This window comes from Pristiophorus japonicus, chromosome 15, assembly GCF_044704955.1.
Source record: "Pristiophorus japonicus isolate sPriJap1 chromosome 15, sPriJap1.hap1, whole genome shotgun sequence".
In the NCBI taxonomy this organism is placed as follows: Eukaryota; Metazoa; Chordata; class Chondrichthyes; family Pristiophoridae; genus Pristiophorus; species Pristiophorus japonicus.
In genome coordinates this window covers 6,123,928-6,143,885 of record NC_091991.1, presented here as the reverse complement: position 1 = coordinate 6,143,885, position 19,958 = coordinate 6,123,928, and the positions used below count along the sequence as shown (strand labels likewise).

The 19,958-nt window shown below is 47.2% G+C and overlaps 1 non-coding gene and 1 pseudogene across 1 annotated transcript; one reads left to right on the top strand and one right to left on the bottom strand.

Moving 5' to 3' along the window:
• Positions 1 to 1,589: 1,589 nt before the first annotated feature.
• On the bottom strand, positions 1,590 to 2,549 carry LOC139281343 (tsukushi pseudogene; annotated as a pseudogene).
• An 11,511-nt stretch (positions 2,550 to 14,060) lies between these two features.
• Positions 14,061 to 14,179, top strand: LOC139226117 (5S ribosomal RNA). Its single transcript, XR_011587221.1, has one exon. It is a non-coding gene; the product is annotated as a 5S ribosomal RNA (ribosomal RNA).
• The last annotated feature ends 5,779 nt before the right edge of the window (positions 14,180 to 19,958 follow it).

The following is a 19,958-nucleotide window of genomic DNA, read 5'->3' as shown; positions in this document are numbered from 1 at the left end:
GGGTGGGACTGGTTTGCCGCACGCTCTTTCCGCTGCCTGCGCTTGGTTTCAATCGAGACTCTGCCTTTGACTCGAGTGTTCTCGACTCCATCCTGCAGCATGCGACCTGCCACCACCTCAGTGAAACCCCAACGCAGAACGGGGTAGGCAAAGCCAGAAAACAGCTCAAGTACAACAAGGCTATGGGAGCGGATGGAATCCCTGCTGAGGTGCTAAAGTATGGCGGAGAGGCACTGTTGACACAGATACATGACCTCATCTCTCTCATTTGGAGGGAGGAGAGCATGCCGGGAGATCTCAGAGATGCAGTGATCGTGACCATCTTTTAAAAAGGGGGACAAGTCCGACTGCAGCAACAACAGAGGAATCTCTCTGCTATCAGCCACTGGGAAGGTTGTCGCTAAAGTTCTCCTCAACTGTCTTCTTCCTGTAGTCGAGGAGTTCCTCCCGGAGTCACAGTGCGGATTTCGTCCCCTACGGGGCACAACGGACATGATCTTTGCAGCACGACAACTGCAGGAAAACTGCAGGGAGCAGCGCCAGCCCTTATACATGGCCTTTTTCAATCTTACAAAGGCCTTTGACATTGTCGACCATGATGGTCTATGGAGCGTCCTCCTCCGTTTTGGATGCCCCCAAAAGTTTGTCAACATCCTTTGCCTGCTCCACAACGACATGTAGGCCATGATCCTTACCAACAGATCCATTACAGACCCAATTCATGTCCGGACTGGGGTCAAACAGGGCTGCGTCATCGCTCCAACCCTCTTCTCCATCTTCCTCGCTGCCGTGCTCCACCTCACAGTCAACAAGCTCCCCGCTGGAGTGGAACTAAACTACAGAACCAGTGGGAAGCTGTTTAACCTACGCCATCTCCAGGCCAGGTCCAAGATCACCCCAACCTCTGTCGTTGAGCTACAGTACGCAGACGACGTCTGCGTCTGCGCACTTACAGAGGCTGAACTCCAGATATAGTCAACGCATTTACTGAGGCGTACGAAAGCATGGGCCTTACGCTTAACATCCGTAAGACAAAGGTCCTTCACCAGTCTGTCCTCGCCGCACAGCCCCAGTCATCAAGATCCACGGCGCGGCCCTGGACAACGTGGACCATTTCCCGTACCTCGGGAGCCTCTTGTCAACAAAGGCGGAGGTTCAACATCGCCTCCAGTGCTCCAGTGCAGCCTTCGGCCGCCTGAGGAAACATAGAAACATAGCAAATAGGTGCAGGAGGAGGCCATTTGGCCCTTTGAGCCTGCACCACCATTCAATATGATCATGGCTGATCATTCACCTCAGTACCCCATTTTGTTGAAGATTGATGCTTTCCCCCTCGGCCCCCCGAACACACCCATTTATCGAAACTAAAAAAATGGCGCAGGGCTGTCAACCTGTGACGTGAGGGAGGGTATTCAACACGTACGAGAGAGAGAGAAACTTTTTAAGGAGGGGAGGTCTTGTAAGATTTTTTGGAAATATGGGAAAGTTTCGTAAACGAAGGCACTTCTTGTTTCATTCAGAGAGACGGGCAAAAGTTGTCCCAAAATTTTTTACAAGCCCATCTCTCTTCACTGCGGTTCTAATTCGGCTCATTTCAATTTCAGGACGTACTGAGTGTCTGGGGACCCGCTGACTCGAGACAGTGCAGCATCTGTTCCTTCTGCACAAAACCAAACTGCCGGTGGAACGAACCTTCCTTCGCCTTCTTGCCACACCTCAGCGGGCTGTCCCCCACCGAGATTTTTTTGATGGAGGGCAGGTAGTTCAGGACGGCGCTCAACAGCATCGCCACCCCAGTCGTTTCCAGGCTCAGCTCCTGCAGGGCGCCCAGGCCATCGAACACCGCCATGTTCAAGGAGTTCAGCCTCGGGTTGGGCGACAGGTCCAAGGTCCGGAGGTTCTGCAGCCCCCTTGAAGCTGTTGGGAGACAGCGCGCTCAGCTCGGGAGGACTGCGGAGCGACAAGCGGGTCAGCTCCTGCAGCCAGGTGAAGGTGTTCTCGGGAAGGCTGGAGACGGCTTTATGGTCCAGGCCGAGAGAGCGCAGCGGGACGTCGGAAAAATGGCGGGTCGGCACAGATTGCAACCGGTTCCCCGACAGGTTCAGGCTGTCGAGGTTGGGGACGCGTTTGAACATAAGAACACAAGAACATAAGAATTAGGAACAGGAGTAGGCCATCGAGCCCCTCGAGCCTGCTCCGCCATTCAACAAGATCATGGCTGATCTGGCCGTGGACTCAGCTCCACTTACCCGCCCGCTCCCCGTGACCCTTAATTCCCTTATTGGTTAAAAATCTATCTATCTGTGATTTGAATACAAGAATTTGTCGAGGCTTCGGACGACAGTGGCGTTCAGATTGCCCGAGAGGTCCACGTTGAGCGGCTTCCTGTGACCCTTGGACGTGAAGGCGTCCAGATTGATCTCGCGCAGCTCGTTGTGGCTCAGGTCGAGCTCCCCGAGAGGCAGGTTGGAAAAGATTCCCTCTTCCAGCACCTCCAGGGAAAAGAGAGTGTTTGAAAACCAGGCCCTCAAACCTACCACCAAGCTCATGGTCTACAGGGCTGTCATAATACCCACCCTCCTGTATGGATCAGAGGCATGGACAATGTACAGTAGACACCTCAAGTCGCTGGAGATATATCACCAACAATGTCTCCGCAAGATCCTACAAATCCCCTGGGAGGACAGACGCACCAACATCAGTGTCCTCGACCAGGCCAACATCCCCAGCATTGAAGCACTGACCACACTCGATCAGCTTCGCTGGGCAGGCCACATTGTCCGCATGCCCCGACACGAGGCTCCCTAAACAATTGCTCTTTGCGGAGCTCCTTCACGGCAAATGAGCCAAAGGTGGACAGCAGAAACGCTACAAGGACACCCTGAAAGCTGCCCTTGTAAAGTGCGACATCACCACTGACACCTGGGAGTCCCTGGCCGAAGATCGCCCTAAGTGGAGGAAGTGCATCCGAGAGGGTGCTGAGCACCTCGAATCTCAAGGTCGCGAGCGTGAAGAGGTCAGGTGCAGGCAGCGGAAGGAGTGTGTGGCAAACCTGTCCCACCCACTCCTTCCCCCGACGAATATCTGTCCCACCTGTGACTTGGACTGTTCAGCCACCAAAGAACTCACTTTAGGAGTGGAAGCAAGTCTTCCTCGATTCCGAGGGACTGCCTATTGATGATGATATGATGATGATCTGCATGCTCTCGGCGACAAGACTCAAGATGTTCAGCGCCCTCCCGGATCTACTTCCTCCACTTAGGGCGGTCTTTGGCCAGGGACTCCCAGGTGTCAGTGGGGAAGTTGCACTTTATCTGCTGAATCAAGACTTTGCCGGTCCTTTGTTTGAATTCAATTGGACCGGCACTAGATGGCGCCAAACTCACAAATTCACAACTCGATCCGAGCAAATGTTCCACCAGTTGCTTCATTTCTTGCCTTGTGATTGTCTGCTCAGATTATTTTCCACTGACCTAAATCCAGAATCACAGAGGAACAGATACCAGCTGTGGCTCAGTGAGCAGCACTCTCGCCTCTGAGTCAGAAGGTTGTGGGTTTAAGTCCCTCTCCAGGAACTGGAGCACATAAATCCAGGCTGACACTCCCAGTGCTGTACTGAGGGAATGCTGCACTGTCGGAGGGGTCGTCTTCAGATGAGATGTTAAACCAAGGCCCCGTCTTCTCTCTAAGGTGGACATAAAAGATCCTGTGGCACTATGATGGAGTTCTCCCCAGTGTCCTGGCTAATATTTATCCCTCAACCAACATCACTAAACAGATTATCTGGTCGTTATCACATCGCTGTTTGTGGGAGCTTGCTGTGCGCAAATTGGCTGCTGCGTTTCCCACATGACAACAGTGACTACACTCCAAACAGTACCTCATTGGCTGTAAAGCGCTTTTTGACGTCCTGAGGTTGTGAAAGGCGCTATATAAATGCAAGTCTTTCTTTTTTTTCTTTCATAGTAGACCATTCAGCCCGTCGAGCCTATTCCGTAATTCAGTTAGATGACGACTGATCTGTATCTTAACTCCATCTACCCGCTTTGATTCCGTGACGTTTACTACCCTGGCCTGACAAAAATCGATCAAGCCCGGTTTTGACATTTTCAATTGGCCAGTTGGTGGGATTTGCACTCATGTCTCTGGATCATTAGTCCAGGTCGCCAGGTTACAAGTTCAATAGCATGACCACTGTGCCACGATACCCAATGAGAGGCGATCAGACCAGGACCGCCACCGTTTCAGTTGCTGATCTGTGTTGAGTCAGCTCCTGTCGCCTGGTACAGTGTTTCCCAGCCTCACTGGCCCTGAGCAAAGGAGAGGAAGGTTCCGCGTGAGCTCTCATTGTGAGTCTGAGAATGACCTGACCGCTTTAATTCGTCTCGGCTTCCTGCCCATTTTCACATTAAAAATAACCATGGAGCAACCTTTTCTTATTCATCCAATGTATGTGCTTCATGGGTTCTTTGCTGAAGAATTCACAGCAACACATTGCGATGAAGAACTCGTTGGTTTATTAGCAAAGGTTTAACAATCACACGACACATTATCAGTTCATCCACCAGGCTCACAACCACCTGCCCCATCGTGGATCCCCCGAACCCAACTGGCTGGGGTTTTATTGAGTCTTGTGAACATCACGTGACTGGCTAAGCCACTCACAATGCAACAGCTCAACACACCTGTGAGCATTCTCACAGATGCATACATTACAATTCACAACACAAAAAGTTCATAACAGAGGGATATATACGTGATGGAAACACAGCGATAGTTGAGCTGGAAAAGGCAAGGGGCTGGATTTTCGGTTTTGATGTTTTCGGGGCGGTAATGGTGGTGGGGCAGTAAAGCTAGCGCCCGGGAACAGTTTGCGCCTCAGTCAGTAACATTATATCTTCTAGTTATTTTTGATTCCTCTAAAAGTGCCTCCATATTTAATTGAAGAGTCGGACCGGGAGCGCTCCCAGAGACGTCTGGTGGGGTGGGGGGAACTGAAAAAAGCCCACAAAAACATTCCCAAACATTGTCCACGCCACAACATAAATCATAAAAATAATTTAAAGGGAAAACTATCACACTTACCCCAGGAGTCCATTACTCACCTCTCCGCAGTTGGGATGGTGGGACCGCCCGATTTCCCGGGCGGTCAGTGCGGGGCGCGCTGCGGGGCAGACGGGTCGGGCAGGAGCATAAACTCGCGCCGGTGTCGCGACCAGGCGCAGCTGCTAAACCGGAGCCGAGGATCGCCGCGGGGCGCTGGAGGCTGACCGCCCGCCCAGAACGCCTCACCCCCGCCATTGCCATCAAGTGAAAAACTTTACACAGGGGAGGAATCCGTCAGGAACAAAGCAAACTTCCCTGAATGGCTGCTGATTATCAAAAGACTTGCATTTATAGAGCGCCTTTCACAACCTCACAAAGCGCTTTACAGCCAATGAAGTATTTTCAAGCTACAGTCCCTGTTGTAATGCAGGAAACACAGCAGCCAATTTGTGCACAGCAAGCTCCCACAAACACAGCAATGTGATGAATGGCTGGATAATCTCTTTATTTAGTGGTGTTGGTTGAGGATAAATATCAGCCAGGACACCGGGAATAACTCCACTGCTCTTCTTCATCAAAGTGGCACAGGATCTTTTCTGTCCACCTTTGAGATCAGACAGGGGCATGGGATCATTTACAGCTGACTGCAAAGGTAGACAGGGCCTCAGTTTAACATCTCATCCAAAAGACAATACCTTTGACAGTGCAGCACTCCCTCAGCACTGCACAGGGAGTGTCAGCCTGGACTTTTGTCCTGCAACTTGCTGGAGTGGGACTTGAACCCACAACTTTCAGACTCAGAGATGAGAGTGCTACCCACTGAGCCACAGCTGACACCAGGATGGAGGAGTGCTCATGCTATATAAATGTAATAATACTAAGGGTTAATCTTTGCACTGCGATACAGATGGAAGTAGCTCGTATACAAGGGTGCAGGAGTTGTGACCACTGCTTCTCACCTGTGGTTTTCAGTTTAACCTTTGACAATGGAACACCCTGAAGAGTCCAAGGCCTATGTGATTTGCTGGTCATGTCGAGGCTCCCTCCTCCTCTTCCTCCTTGATCTACTTGGTATGAAGTATTGCAGCTTTCTCACGACTCTCACCATCACAGTTTTGGACCATCGGGGCTGGAGCAATCACGGGCTCCTCGGCACTCTGAAAACTGAACTATTCTCACGGAAGGTCAGCAGGAGTTTTTTTGAGGATCGAGCAGACTGACAAAGCCCAACTTTCAGAAGATATTCCGTGTGACACTCTCACTGTAAGAGGAACAGCGGAACAGGAGGAGGCCATTCGGCCCCTCGAGCCTGTTCCGCCATTCAATGGGATCATGGCTGATCTGCGACCTAACTCCATAAACCCGCCTTTGCCCCATATCACTTAATACCTTTGGCTAACAAAAATCTATCAATCTCCGATTTAAAATTCACAATTGATCAAGCATCAGTTTGCAGAAGAGAGTTTCAAACTTCTCCCACTCTCTGTGTGTAGAAGTGTTTCCTAATTTCACTCCTGAAAGGTCTGACTCTAATGTTTAGACTCTGACCCTCGTCCTAGACTCCCCAACCAGCGGGAACAGTTTCTCTCTGTCCACCCCATCTGTTCCCCTTAATATCCTGAAAACTTTAATCAGATCACCTCTTAACCTACTAAATTCTAGGGAATAGAATCCTAATTTGTGTAATCTCTCCTCATAATTTAACGCTTGGAGTGCCGGTATCATTCTGGTAAACCTACACTGCACTCCCTCCAAGGCCAATATATCCTTCCTAAGGTGTGTTTCCCAGAACTGAACACAGTATTCCAGGTGTGTTCTAACATAAGAAATGACTAAAAAAATGATTAAGAAAGGGAAGATAAACTATGAGAGTAAACTAGCACGAAATATAAAAACAGATAGCAAGAGTTTCTATAGGTATACAAAAAGGAAAAGAGTGGCTAAAGTAAATGTTGGTCCCTGAGAGGACGAGACCAGGGAATTAGTGGAGATGGCAGAAACTCTGAACAAATATTTTGTATCAATCTTTACGGTAGAGGACATAAGAACATAAGAATTAGGAACAGGAGTAGGCCATCTAGCCCCTCGAGCCTGCTCCGCCATTCAACAAGATCATGGCTGATCTGGCCTTGGACTCAGCTCCACTTACCCGTCCGCTCCCTGTAACCCTTAATTCCCTTATTGGTTAAAAATCTATCTATCTGTGATTTGAATACATGCAATGAGCTAGCCTCAACTGCTTCCTTGGGCAGAGAATTCCACAGATTCACAACCCTCTGGGAGAAGAAATTCCTTCTCAACTCGATTTTAAATTGGCTCCCCCGTATTTTGAGGCTATGCCCCCTAGTTCTTGTCTCCCCGACCAATGGAAACAACCTCTCTGCCTCTATCTTGTCTATCCCTTTCATGATTTTAAATGTTTATATAAGATCACCCCTCATCCTTCTGAACTCCAACAAGTAAAGATCCAGTCTACTCAATCTATCATCATAAGATAACCCCCTCATCTCCGGAATCAGCCGAGTGAATCGTCTCTGTACCCCCCTCCAAAGCCAGTATATCCTTCCTTAAGTAAGGTGACCAAAACTGCACGCAGTACTCCAGGTGCGGCCTTACCAATACCTTATACAGTTGCAGCAGGACCTCCCTGCTTTTGTACTCCATCCCTCTCGCAATGAAGGCCAACATTCCATTCGCCTTCCTGATTACCTGCTGCACCTGCAAACTAACTTTTTGGGATTCATGCACAAGGACCCCAGGTCCCTCTGCACCGCAGCATGTTGTAATTTCTCCCCATTCAAATAATATTCCCTTTTACTGTTTTTTTTCCCAAGGTGGATGAGCTCACATTTTCCGACATTGTATTCCATCTGCCAAACCTTAGCCCATTCGCTGAACCTATCTAAATCTCTTTGCAGCCTCTGTGTCCTCTACACAACCCACTTTCCCACTAATCTTTGTGTCATCTGCAAATTTTGTTACACTACATTCTGTCCCCTCTTCCAGGTCATCTATGTATATTGTAAACAGTTGTGGTCCCAGCACCGATCCCTGTGGCACACCACGAACTTTGTGAATAAACCAACTCGTTCTTAATAGCAATGTGTTGAGATGGATTCTTAAGCAAAGGACCCATGAAGCAAATACGTTACACCTCCCCAAACCTCTCTACCTCTCTTTCCTCCTTTAAGACGCTCCTTAAAACCTACCTCTTTGACCAAGCTTTTGGTCACCTGCCCTAATTTCTCCTTATGTGGCTTGGTGTCAAATTTTGTTTGATAATTGCTCCTGTGAAGCGCCTCGGGGTGTTTTATTGAGTTAAAGGCGCTAGATGAATGCGAGTCGTTTTTGGACACACAGTGAGACAGTAATTTCAGCCTTGAGCATTTGGCCTTCTCCACATGGAGGAAAGGGGCCATCCTGAAGGATGGATTCCTGGAGGGTTCATTACACAACCTCCCATCACCCTGCCTGGGCGTTTTTTTCCCATCTCCAGAATTTTTAGAGTTCTTAAACAATGATTTTTTTAATGATTTCTCTCCCGGGTTTTTTGCTCGTAAGTGTCCTGGAATTTAATATTTAATTCCTGGAGATTCCCGGGCAATCCAGGAGGGTTGGTGACCCTACAGATTCCGAGCATTGGCAGTGTTCTCGTGCCCTTAGTGCCCACATCCCACCAATTCCTTCTTGCCTCTGTGCCACTCGCTCAGCCTGGTACAAGACATCGCAGCTGCCTTGGAGGGAGTGCAGTGTCGGTTTACCAGAATGATACCCGCACTCCAAGGGTTAAATTACAATGAGAGATTACACAAATTAGGATTGTATTCCCTGGAATTTAGAAGGTTAAGAGGTGATCTGATCGAAGTTTTCAGGATATTAAGGGGAACAGATGGGGTGGACAGAGAGAAGCTGTTCCCGCTGGTTGGGGAGTCTAGGACGAGGGTCAGAGTCTAAACATTCGAGCCAGACCTTTCATGAGTGAAATTAGGAAACACTTCTACACACAGAGGGTGGGAGAAGTTTGGAACTCCCTTGCATAATCTGCAATTGATGCCGGGTCAGTTGTTAATTTACAATCTGACATTGATAGCTTTTTGTTAACCAAAGATATAAAAGGATATCGGGCAAAGGCAGGTATATGGAGTTAGGTCACAGATCAGCCATGATCCCATTGAATGGGGGAACAGGCTCCAGGGGCTAAATGGTCTACTCCTGTTCCTGTGCTCCCCTTAGAGCAGATAAGGTTAAGGGGAGATTTGATGGAAGTATTCAAAATCATGAAAGCATTTGATCGAGTAAATAAGGAGGAAGTATTTCAAGTGGCAGAAGGGTCGCTAATCAAAGAACAAAGATTTAAGGTGATTGGTAAAAGAACCAGAAGCGACATGAGGGGTAAGAAACGTTGCAGCGTGTTTATAATAACCCAGAATGCTCTGCCTGAATGGGTAGTGGAAGCAGATTAGTGACAACTTTCAACAGGGAACTGGATAAATAGTTTGAAGAGGGAAAACTTGCAGAGCTATGGGAAAAGAGCAGGAGGAGTGGGACTAATTGGATCGCTCTTTCAAAGAGCCGGCACAGGCACGATGGGCTGAATGGCCTCCTTCTGTGCTGTAAGATTCTGTGAAGTCACTTGTGGGCGTAGTCTATAGGCCCCCCATCAGTAGCTACACTGTAGGACAGAGTATAAATCAAAAAATAATGGAGGCTTGTAAGAAAGGTACGGCAACAACTATGGGCGATTTTAATCTTCATATTGATTGGACAAATCAAATTGGTCAAGGTAGCCTTGAGGATGAGTTCAAAGTGTATCGAGGATGGTTTCCTTGAACAGTACATTGTGGGACCAGCCAGGGAGCAGGCTATCTTAGATCTGGTACTGTGTAATGAGACAGGATTAATAAATGATCTCCGAGTAAAGAATCCACCAGCAAAGAGTGATCATAGCATGGTTGAATTTCAAATTCAGTTTGAGGGTGAGAAAGTTGGGTCTCAAACCAGTGTCCTGATCTTAAATAAAGGTGATTATAAAGGTATGAAGGCAGAGTTGGCTAAAGTGGACTGGGAAAATAGATTAAAGTGTAAGACAGTTGATGAGCAGTGGCAGACATTTAAGGAGATATTTCATTTCTCGCAACAAAAATATATTCCAGTGAGAAGGAAAGCCTTTAAGAGAAGGGAGAACCATCTGTGGCTAACTAAGGAAGTAAATAAAGGATGGTATCAAGTTGAAAACAATGGCAGACAACGTTGCCAACATTAATGGGAGGCCTGAGGATTGGGAAATTTTAAAAAATCAGCAAAGGACGACTAAAAAAAATAATAAAGCGAGAGAAGATGGGTTATGAGAGTAAACTAGTAAGAAATATAAAAACAGATAGCAAGAGCTTCTACAGTTTTATATAAAAAGGAAGAGGGTAGCTAAGGTAAACATTGGCTCCTTAGAGGATGAGACTGGGGAAATAATAAGAGGGAACAGGAAAATGGCAGAGACTTTGAACAAATATTTTGTATTGGTCTTCATGGTAAAAGGCACTAAAAACATCCCTATAATCGATAATCAAGAGGCTATAGGGGTGGGAGCGGACTTAAAAGATCACTATCACTACAGAAAAAGTACTCTGTAAAATAATGGAACTAAAGGTGGACAGGTCCCCTGGACCCGATGGCCTGCATCCTAGGATCTTAAAAGAAATGGCTGCAGAGATAGTGGATGCATTACTTACAATCTACCAAAATTCCCTGGAGTCTGGAAAGTTCCCAGCGGATTGGAAAACTGCAAATGTAACGCCCCTATTTAAAAAATGAGGGAGACAGAAAGCAGGAAGCTATAGACCAGTTAGCCTAACATCTGTCGTTGGGAAAATGCTGCAGTCCATTATTAAGGAAGCAGGAGCTGGACATTTGGAAAAGCATGATTTAATCAAGCAGAGTCAGCATGGTTTTATGAAAGGGAAATGATGTTTGACAAATTTGCTGGAGTTCTTGGAGGATGTAACGAGTAGGGTGGATAAGGGGGGACCAGTGGATGTGGTGTATTTGGATTTCCAGAAGGCATTCGATAAGGTGCCACATAGACCGTTGCTGTACATGATAAGAGCTCACGTGGCTGGGGGTAATATATTAGCATGGATAGAGGATTGGCTAACTAACATTTAGGACCGAGATGAGGAGAAACTTCTTCATTCAGAGAATTGTGAACCTGTGGAATTCTCTACCACAGAAAGTTGTTGAGGCCAGTTCGTTCGATATATTCAAAAGGGAGTTAGATGTGGCCCTTACAGCTAAAGGGATCAAGGGGTATGGAGAGAAATGCAGGAATGGGGTACTGAAGTTGCATGATCATCCATGATCATATTGAAGAGTGGTGCAGGCTCGAAGGGCCGAATGGCCTACTCCTGAACCTACTTTCTATGTTTCTGTGTTTAACAGAAAACAGAGAGTCGGGATAAATGGGTCATTTACCGTTTGGCAAACGGTAACTAGTGGGGTGTCACAGGGATCAGTGCTGGGGTCTCAACTATTTACAATCTATGTTAATGACTTGGATGAAGGGACCGAGTGCAATATAGCCAAGATTGCTGATGATACAAAGATCGGTGGGAAAGCAAATTGTGAGGAGGACACAAACAATCTGCAAAGGGATATAAATAGGCTAAGTGAGTGGGCAAATGTATGGCAGTTGGAGTATAATGTGGGAAAGTGTGAGGTTATCCACTTTGGCAGGAAAAATAAAAAAGCAAATCATTATTTAAATAGGGAGAGATTACATAATGCTGCAGTACACATCTAACTCCCTTTTGAATATATCTAACGACCTGGGGGTCCTTGTGCATGAAACACAAAAAGTTATAGAAACATAGAAACAGAGAAAATAGGTGCAGGAGTAGGCCATTCGGCCCTTCGAGCCTGCACCGCCATTCAATATCATGGCTGATCATTCCCTCAGTACCCCTTGATCCCCTTCGCCGTAAGGGCCATATCTAACTCCCTCTTGAATATATCCAAGGAACTGACAGATAATAAATTGCAAATACTTGTACTACCTTCCCTTGAGGAAGGTGCAATTGGAGCAATAAATGCTGGATCAAAAAGTTCATTGTATCCAAGTTAAACCTGCCAAGTGCAGCTCCGTTTGCTTGATACCTGTTTGTTTCCAAAAAATGACTCAAACTCAGCTCAAAGAGGAAATGCTGCACTTCACAATTCCAGATGACAACCCCTTGCCCTACTCAGGATCTGCAGTGTTAAAGGAAAGTAATTTCCATTCCTTTAACTGTGCTGTATACCTCAGGTGCTGTCAGGTGCCCTCTTTCTTGGTTGAAGAATCTATGCCTTCCTCCCACTGACACAAGGACGCAGCCCCCAGCTCGCTATACTGCCTGAATGCCTCTCATTTCTTGCCCACCAGAATTAGATCCATGACGAGATGTAGCGCTTCAGATTGATCATGACAGTCTTCCACTTCATTGTGACAGTGTCCCCCAAATCGGATGGTGATGGGAGGGGAAGTTTACCTTCAGTCTCAGCTCCAGCATCGATCTATCCCGCAGTCAATATTTCAATTGGTCTACTCATTGTGAAACCTGTTGCTGAACAATTCTGTCAATGCGTGGAGATATCTTCGACAAGCACACGTGCATTTCATGGTCAATGTCCACCCTGCCTTGGGTTTTCATTGACATCATTGCTGAGATTTCAGCTTCACACAAGTAGGTTGTACTAAATGGGAGCAACACTTTCAGTGCTGCAGAAGAAGCAGTCCTGTATTCATCGGAGCATTCACACCAAGATGTCTCCAGCGGCAATTCACTGAACTTGGCTCCGAGGGAGCGGTCGGATGAAATGTCAATGAGCTCTTCCAATAACTTTGGTGGGACAGAGGTTAGCAGTTCAACTTCAATATCCTCATTAAAGGGGTTTGTAGCCCACAGGTATGCAGCAGATTGTTCTGTCGTGAGTTCTGGGAAATAAGTATTGAATTTGTTGAGCAGACCAGAAAGATGTGCTACCAGCTGTGGTTTGATGGCGTCAAAGTTAACTTTTCTTTCTTGAATGAAAGAATGCAGGAGCTCAAACATATCTGCTGTGCCCCCAGAGATAAGAACCTTCCACACTTGCAGTTTCCCTTTGAATGCGTCAATTTTTTCACGCTGGGCAAAAAAATTAGCATTCTCAACTTGCATAGCTTTATTTAGCTTATTCATTTCACTGAACATGTCTGCGAGGTAAGCCAGTTTAGCCAGCCACACGTCATCTTTCAGCACCTCGGCAAGTTCAGGTTTCTTGTCAGCTAAGAAAATGTGAACATCTCCTCTGAGATGAAATATACGGGTAAGCATTCTGCCTCGAGAGAGCCACCTCGCTTATTATGCAGGTACAGCAAGTAATCAGGAAGGCAAATGGAATGTTGGCCTTTATTGCAAGGGGGATGGAGTATAAAAGCAGAGAAGTCCTGCTACAACTGTACAGGATATTGGTGAGGCCACATCTGGAGTACTGCGTACAGTTTTGTTCTCCTTATTTATGGAAGGATATACTTGCACTGGAGGCAGTTGAGAGAAGGTTCACTGGGTTGATTGCCGAGATGAGGGGGTTGACTTATGAAGAAAGATTGAGCAGGTTGGGCCTGTGCTCATTGGAATTTCGAAGAACGGGAGGTGAACTTCTTTGAACATATAAGATAGTGAGGGCCTGAACGAGGTGGATGCAGAGAGGATGTTTCCCCTGATGGGGGAATGTCTAAGTAGAGGGCATAGTTTGAGAATAAGGGGTGGGCCATTTAAAAGTGAGATGAGGAGGAATTTGTTGTGTGAGTGTTGTAAATGTGTGTAATTCTCTGTCCCAGAGAGCTGTGGAGGCTGGGTGATTGAATAAAGTTAAGGTGGAGAGAGGCATGTTTTTGAGCGATAAGGGAGTGAAAGGTTGTGGTCTGTGGGCGGGGACATAGAAGTGAGCACAAGAGCCAATCAGGACTGTGTGCCTTTAAGGAAAGAGAAAGTTGAGCAGCAAATGCCTACGGCCATACTAGTCTGAAAGCGCCCGATCTCGTCTGATCTCGGAAGTTAAGCAGAGTCAGGCCTGGTTAGTACTTGGATGGGAGACTGCCTGGGAATACCAGGTGCAGTAGGCTTTTGCTGCCGCCACAGCTCCACACACTCACACTGCCCTTCATCAATCACCATCCTTTCAGCTGCTCTCGCTCTCTCACATTTCTTGCTGCACATTCTCTTGCTGCTACACAAACACAACGGGGCCAACACACGGCACAAATAGCAGCACAAGGAAATAAGATAGCAACAAAAACACACAAAGCACCAAGTCTGTAAGTAAAGAGAACCAAAGCTGGCTATCTCCCACTGGCACACTACAGGTGTGACGTCCGAAATCCGGAAACCTCGTGGCCAAATCCGTTCCGCATTCTGAGCAATTCGGATCGTCTTTGCCTGGGCCGCGGAAGGTAGATAGGTGGGGGGAGGGAGCGGTCGTTGGGGCCGACGGAGATCGGGGGTGTCGGTCGGGCCGAGGACGGAGGGGGGGTCGGATTTCAGAACATTTTCCAGTTTCCAGACAAATCTGCCACAGATCAGCCTCGTGTCCGAAATCCAGAAAACCGGATTTTTCACGTCGCATCTGTACTCTGAATGTTCAGCCACATTAATGATTGTGCAACAAAGGCACATCCCTAATTGCCCTCGAGAAGGTGGTTGTGTGCTGCCTTCTTCAACCGCTGCTTCTTTGCAGCGGTTTGGTATGACTGAGTGGTTTGAGGCCATTTCAGAGGCCAGGTGAGAGTCAGCACATTGCTGTGGGTCTGGAGTCACGTATAGACCAGACCGGGTAAGGACGGCAGCTTTCCTTCCCTAAAGGACATTAGTGAGCCAGATGGGGTTTTACCACAATCCATTGTCATGTCACCATTACTGAGACTAGCTTTTTATTCCAGATTAATTTAATTAAAGAGACTTGGAAGTCCAGGTACATAGATCATTAAAATGTATGGACAGGTACAAAAAATAATCAAAAAGACTAATCTAATGCTGGCCTTCATATCTGGAAGGCGAGAATACAAAGGGTGTAGAAGTTATGCTGCAACTATACAAAGATCTATATCAGCCATGATCTTATTAAATGGCGGAGCAGGCTCGAGGAGCCAAATGGCCTACTCCTGGTCCTATTTAAGTAGAACATAAGAACATAAGAAATAGGAGCAGGAGTTGGCCATTTGGCCCCTCGAGCCTGCTCCACCATTTAATATGATCATGGACTCGGGTCCACTTCCCTGCCCGCTCCCCATAACCCCTTATTCCCTTATTAGTTAAGAAACTGTCTATCTCTGGCATAAATTTATTCACAGTCCCAGCTTCATCAGTTCACTGAGGCAGCGAATTCAACAGATTTACAACCCTCCTCATTTCAGTTTTAAATGGGCGGCCCTTATTCTCAGATTATGCCCCCTAGTTATAGTCTCCCCCATCAGTGGAAACATCCTCTCTGTATCCACCTTGTCAAGCCCCCTCATATTTGTACACGTTTCAATAAGATCACCTCTCATTCTTCTGAATTCCAATGAGTAGAGGCCCAAACCTACTCAACCTACCCTCATAAATCAACCCCCTCATCTCCGGAATCAGCCTAGTGAACCTTCTCTGAACTGCCTCCAAAGCAAGTATATCCTTTTGTAAAAAAGGAAACCAAAACTATATGCAGTACTCCAGGTGTGGCCTCACCAATACCCTGTATTACTGTAACAAGACTTCGCTGCTTTTATACTCCATCCCCTTTGCAATAAAGGCCAAGATTCCATTGGCCTAACTGATCACTTGCTGAACCTGCATACTATCCTTTTGTGTTTCATGCACAAGTGCCCCCAGGTCCCGCTGTACTGCAGCACTTTGCAATCTTTTACCATTTAAATAATAACTTGCTCTTTGATTTTTTTCTGCCAAAGTGCATGACCTCATACTTGCCAACATTATACTCCATCTGCCAAACTTTTGCCCACTCACTCAGCCTGTCTTTGTCCTTTTGCAGATTATTTGTGCCCTTCTCACACATTGCTTTTCCTCCCATCTGTGTATTGTCAGCAAACTTGGCTACGTTACACTCGGTCCTTTCTTCCAAGTCATTAATATAGGTTGTAAATAGTTGGGGTCCCAACACTGATCCCTGTGGCACTCCACTGATTGCCAACCCGAGAATGAACCATATATCTCGACTGTCTGTTTTCTGCTAGTTAGCCAATCCTCTATCCATGCTCATATATTACCCCCAACCCCGTGAACCTTTATCTTGTGCAGTAACCTTTTATGTGGCACCTTGTCAAATGCCTGCTGGAAGTCCAAATAAACCATATCCACTGGTTCTCCTTTATCCACCCTCTTCGTTACATCCTCAAAGAATTCCAGCAAAATTGTCAAACATGACTTCCCCTTCATAAATCCCTGCTGACTGAATTATGCTTTTCCAAATGTCCTGCTACTACTTCTTTAATAATGGTCTCTAACATTTTCCCAACCACAGATGTGAGGCTAACTAGTCTATAGTTTCCTGCTTTTTGTTTGCCTCCTTTTTTAAATAGAGGCATTACATTTGCAGTTTCCTAATCTGTTGGGACCTCCCCGGAATCCAGGGAGTTTTGGTAAATTACAACCAATGCATCCACTATCCCTGCCGCTACTTCTCTTAAGACCCTAGAATGTAAGCCATCAGGTCCAGGGGATTTATCTGCCTTTAGTCCCATTATCTTACTGAGTACCACCTCCTTCGTGATTGTGATTGTGTTAAGTTCCTCCCCCGCTATAACCCCTTGACTATCCACTGTCGGAATATTGTTAGATAAAGGTATGCGGAGTCAGAGGAAATGTATTAGCATGGATAGAGAATTGGCTGGCTAACAGAAAGCAGAGAGTCGGGATAAATGGGTCCTTTTCGGGTTGGAAATCAGTGGTTAGTGGTGTGCCACAGGGATCGGTGCTGGGACCACAACTGTTTACAATATACATAGATGACCTGGAAGAGGGGACAGAATGTAATGTAACAAAATTTGCAGATGACACAAAGATTAGTGGGAAAGCGGGTTGTGTGGAGGACACAGAGAGGCTGCAAAGAGATTTAGATAGGTTAAGCGAATGGGCTAAGGTTTGACAGATAGAATATAATGTCGGAAAGTGTGAGGTCATCCACCTTGGAAAAAAACCCAGTAAAAGAGAATATTATTTGAATGGGGAGAAATTACAACATGCTGCGGTGCAGAGGGACCTAGGGGTCCTTGTGCATGAATCCCATAAAGTTAGTTTGCAAGTGCAGCAGGTAATCAGGAAGGCGAATGGAATGTTGGCCTTCATTGCGAGAGGGATGGAGTACAAAAGCAGGGAGGTCCTGCTGCAACTGTATAGGGTATTGGTAAGGTCGCACCTGGAGTACTGCGTGCAGTTTTGGTCACCTTACTTAAGGAAGGATATACTAGCTTTGGAGGGGGTACAGAGACAATTCACTTGGCTGATTCTGGAGATGAGGGGGTTACCTTATGATGATAGATTGAGTAGACTGGGTCTTTACTCGTTGGAGTTCAGAAGGATGAGGGGTGATCTTATAGAAACATTTAAAATAATGAAAGGGATAGACAAGATAGAGGCAGAGAGGTTGTTTCCACTGGTCGGGGAGACTAGAACTAGGGGGCACAGCCTCAAAATACGGGGGAGCCAATTTAAAACCGAGTTGAGAAGGAATTTCTTCTCCCAGAGGGTTGTGAATCTATGGAATTCTCTGCCCAAGGAAGCAGTTGAGGCTAGCTCATTGAATGTATTCAAATCACAGATAGATAGATTTTTAACCAATGAGGGAATTAAGGGTTATGGGGAGCGGGTGGGTAAGTGGAACTGAGTCCACGGCCAGATCAGCCATGATCTTTTTGAATGGCGGAGCAGGCTCGAGGGGCTAGATGGCCTACTCCTGTTCCTAATTCTTATGTTCTTATTAATGTTGGGGAAGTCCAGAACCAGGGGTCACAGTCTAAGGATAAGGGGTAAGCCATTTAGGACCGAGATGAGGAGAAACCTCTTCACCCAGAGAGTGGTGAACCTGTGGAATTCTCTACCACAGAAAGTTGTTGAGGCCAATTCACTAAACATATTCAAAAAGGAGTTAGATGTAGTCCTTATTACTCGGGGGATTAAGGGGTTTGGCGAGAAAGCAGGAATGGGGTACTGAAGTTGCATGTTCAGCCATGAACTCATTGAATGGCGGTGCAGGCTCGAAGGGCCGAATGGCCTTTTCCTGCACCTATTTTCTATGTTTCTAAAGGTTTAACAATCACACTACACATTACCAGTTCATCCACCAGGCTCACAACCACCTGCCTCATCGTGGATCCCCCAAACCCACTGGCTGGGGTTTTATTGAGTCTTGTGAACATCATGTGACTGGCTAAGCCATTCCCAACTCAACAGCTCTACAACTATTTTGTGTAGAAACAATCAAGTTCCCCCTGATTAAAGCGGGGGGGGGGGGAAGGGGTCACACTCCAAGAACTTTTCAAGTGCCTCCTTTTTTTTGAGGGCACCAAAAACACAAATTGTTCAAGTGCCCCCTGGCTAAAAGGGGGGCACTAAAACCGACAAACTTAACAAATTAAACTTTAGACGTGGTTCAAATTAAAATTTGGTTGCCAGGGGTGATGATGCACTCCAGTCCCTCCAGCGCCCACCTCTCGCGGAAGGCCGCGAGCGTACCGGTGGACACTGCCTGCTCCATCTCCAGGGACACCCTGGCTCGGATGTAACCGCGGAAGAGAGGCAGGCAGTCGGGCTGAACGACCCCCTCGACTGCCCACTGCCTGGACCGGCTGATGGCCCACCTTGGCCGTGCCCAGGAGCAGTCCTACGAAGAGGCCTTCTGACCTGCCCGCTCCCCTCCGCACAGGTTGCCCAAAGATCAGTGGGACTGATGTGCAACCAGAATGTGAGGAGCAGCCCCTTCAAATATTGGAAGAACGGCTGCAACCTCGCACACTCAATAAAAACATGGAACACGGACTCCTCTAGACCGCAGAAATTGCAGGCAGCCTGGGAGCAACAGTTCTACAAACCTGTGAGCATACGCAGAGGTGCATACATTACAGGGGGGGAATTCCAGAGCTTAGGGCCCAGGAAGCTGAAGGCACGGCCGCCAATGGTGGAGCGATTAAAATCGTGGTTGCACATGAAACCAGAATCGGAGGAGCGCGGATATCTCGGGGGGGTTGTGGGGCTGGAGGAGATTACAGAGATAGGGAGGGGCGAGGCCCCGGAAGGATTTAAAAACGACGATGAGAATTTTAAAATCGAGGCGCTGCTTAACTGGGAGCCAATGTAGGTCAGCGAGCACTGTGGGTGATGAGGGAGCGGGACTTGGTGCGAGTTAGGACACGGGGCAGCCGAGTTTTGGATGAGCTCAAGTTTATGGAGGGTTGAACGTGGGAGGCCGGCCAGGGGTCATGGAGGAGCCTGAATCCTATCATACTGTGGAATAACACAGTGGGACTCCAATTGGGATTCCATCCTCGAGGGGAACCTCTTTTGGATTTGAATAGTGGAGTCAAGCTATGTGAGCCAAAAGCTTCATTCCACCTCAAACCAGCCTGATGTGTCGCGCAGATAATCGTGACTCAATGTACCATGTTGGCTCTGATGTTTGTCAGGAACTTGCAAAGGTTTATTTACATGGTTTGACAAGGCAGGTGTTTAAACATTGTTGCTTGATCCCTTGTGTGAAAACCTAATATTGAAGTATTTACCAGTGTAATGTATGCGCCTGTGCATATGCTCACAGGTTTGTGGAGCTGTTGAACTCCCAGGCCGCCTGCAATTTCTGCGGTCTGGAGAAGTCTGTGTTCCATGTCCCCCACAGATAGAGGAAGAGCATCCAGGAGG